General features: G+C 41.6%; 1 long non-coding RNA gene across 1 annotated transcript in view; it reads right to left on the bottom strand.

Annotated features, from left to right (window-relative positions):
- Positions 1–857, bottom strand: part of LOC112488502 (uncharacterized) — a 3,729-nt gene extending 2,872 nt beyond the window's left edge. Inside the window, exon 1 of the long non-coding RNA XR_003052606.1 lies at positions 3–857. This is a non-coding gene — a long non-coding RNA (uncharacterized LOC112488502). The remainder of the gene's footprint in view (positions 1–2) is intronic.
- Positions 858–2,914: the final 2,057 nt, after the last annotated feature.

Here is a 2,914-nt window from a genome sequence, read left to right as displayed (position 1 = left end):
ACCTAAGGGTCGCGACCCAGTCTTTGGAAAACAATGGTTTAATGCATACGTGTGTGTGTGTTGGAAAATATTGTTATTGCAGGGACGCACTGTCATTTTGGGGACAGGTCTATGCCTAGTGAGTCAGGATTAGAATGAGGGTCAGACTTAGAGTCACTGAGTTTGGGTTAGCATCAGGATTAGCTCTATGTAGGGCTATGAGAGGATATATTTAAAAAAAACAGTCTTTTAGTGTGTGAGTCTGAGTCTGTGTGTGCGCGTGTGTGTGTTTAATGGGAATAAAAGGCCCTGAACTGCGGCGCGACCATTGAAGCATGTTGCGTGTGCCGTGCAGTCATGTGCCTGTGAAGGGCGCGGTGATTGGGCCGGGGGAGAAAAGTGATGGTGGTTTCTTTGGCAACTTCGTAGAACTTGCATATATAAATATCTTTGAAAGCCACATTTGGGGAGCCAGTCAACCAGCTAACCAGCCAGCCAACCAGTCACGCAGACGGCCAGACATTCCTCAACACTCATTTCCCCCCACATTTCTTCCATTTTCTCCTTTAACAACTGCAACTTTGATATCAACACACTATCTGTCTGGCTTTAATAAGCCAAGGGAAACATGCTGCAGGATAACAAGCACTTAAGGATAGGTCACTATTACTTATGCTCTTTGAAGTCGACTTTTTCGCAGTAAAATACAAATCCCTTTCATTAAATCATTTTATTCCGGGTTATACTTTTTCTTTAACTGCTGCTGCTGTGGTGGTGAACTCAGCAGAGCAGCGTGTATTTTTGTGTCCTTGTGAACTTGTAAAGGCAAAAACTGAAATGTTTTCATCTTTTTTTTAAATTTTATTTACAGACTCCCGTTAGCATACTTGCTATTTACTTAAGGCTAGACTATATTTTAAACAGCGTCAGGGATGCAAAAATAGTGCAGTAGAAAATTCTGTAAAAAAAATGCAAGTGTATTGACTGTGTATTAGAGATGATTAATCTGATTAATCTGAGAAATTAGTTGATGTATTTTTTGCCAGCCTTAATAAATACATATACACATACACATACTGTGCAGATATAGTATAGTATTAGCCGTGTAGACTCAGTGCAGCACAGCCCCCTTGTGGACATACAAATCCTGGTTAGTGTTGGTTATAATTACAAGTAGCAGCAGCCATAATGAAAATGTACCCACGTAAGATAAACCCCCACAAGGTTCCAGAGATTTCTTTAGAAAATAGCAGATAATGTTTCAGTTTGCAGAGATGTCTCCCTAAAAAGGGAAACAAAAAAAAAATCTAAACTCATATTGCCGCATGATTTATGTCCACCGTGAATCTCTCTGACGTTGATGACCATTAAGGGGTTTAGGGTGCATCAAAAATAAAGACTGTGTTGATGATACCCAGTGTATTTTATCAAAGGAAACGCACTTGAAGCTTTAAAGAGCTATTACACATTTTTCCACTATGCTGTTTGACATTGTGCAGTGACACAGACGTTGAAATTGGCTGCTAGTCATAAAAACTCCACCAAAAATCGGAGGCAGTTTTTTTTTTTTCTCACTTCTGTGCTTATATTTATACTCAGTCACTCTTATCAAAGAACGTCTGGAGGTTTTTGGGGGTTCCTTTCTAGGTATTTAGGTTTCTGTGTCTGTGCCTGCCATGAAGTATTATTCAATGACAGTCAGAATTGCTGATTGTTCTGGAGGTTTTTGGGCTCACACACACATACACACATACACACACATACCAAGAAAAACACAAACACTTCCTTACACCCTCATACATACGAGCACACACACAGAGAGAGAGAGAGAGAGAGAGCCAGTCTGGCAGAGCTAATCCTCGCAGCAAAGTTTCTTACTAGTCTTCCTTAGGACATTTTTAGTGTCAGGGTCCCTTTGCCCCGAGGGCAGCAGCCTATCATTCTGCCTGTGGGGCCAGAGCCGACCCTCGAGCCTGGAGGGCAGATGCTCCTCTTCACCGTGCCCCAGCCATCCATCCTCCACTGCTGCATTAATGATGAGCTCCTCTGCCCTCTGGAGCTCTCCAGCTGCCTCCACACTACTGAGGGCTTCTGCTGTAACAGTGTGCAGCCAAAAGTTGGACTGGAGTTTAGCAATGATAGCAATAAGTCGAACCATGAGTTGGTAGGTATGTATGTATGTATATATGGATGGGTGGATACATAAATGGACAAACGGTGTCCGAATATGGACAAAGGATGCAGTGCAGGTTCCTGTTTGTGTAGCAGGCACGGTCGCTGGAAAGCGTGTGAAATCAAACCGAGGGTCACAGATGGAAAATGCTGATGTGCAACCTGCCTGTTTTTCTAACACCACTCATCGGGACCTGAAGAAAAACTCAGCTGCGTATCACCACAAGGTCCGGGGGGAAAGGAAAAAACTTCCGAAGGGATTTCTGAGGAAACAAAGCTTTGAGCTGCCTCTCCGTCCAGCTGGAAGGCTTCCCACTGATGGAAAAATAAAGAACACTGTATTCTGAAGTGCATAAATGCAGCTCCGTGGTCTGAGAAAGTCAACTTGGGAACGCACTGCATTGTGTGAAAAGATGACGAGTGATGGTCTTCTCCGAGAGAATGTTTGTTTCCAGCCAAAAAAAGGACCTGTGATCTACTCAGGAGCCTCAAACTCTGTATTTCAAAAGTCATTAATCAAGGAGAGAAAAATGTTCTTATGAAATAAATACCAGACGCAGAGAAGTTTGGGGAATTAGCGGTCGCCAGACATTAACAGGTGATAATTGCATTATTGTAGTGAGGAGTAAATTAGCATAGCCTTACACAATAATAATATAATTTTAAATCATAATTTAAGTTATAATTAAATGTTTTAACTTACATATACCAATAAAAAATATAGAATTTATTTGGGTAACATTATTGTTAAATCATTGGAAAT

This window comes from Cynoglossus semilaevis, chromosome 2 (genome assembly GCF_000523025.1).
Source record: "Cynoglossus semilaevis isolate Cse_v1.0 chromosome 2, Cse_v1.0, whole genome shotgun sequence".
In the NCBI taxonomy this organism is placed as follows: Eukaryota; Metazoa; Chordata; class Actinopteri; order Pleuronectiformes; family Cynoglossidae; genus Cynoglossus; species Cynoglossus semilaevis.
Note: the sequence above shows the minus strand (reverse complement) of the source record. Positions and strands in the feature narration are given on the sequence as shown.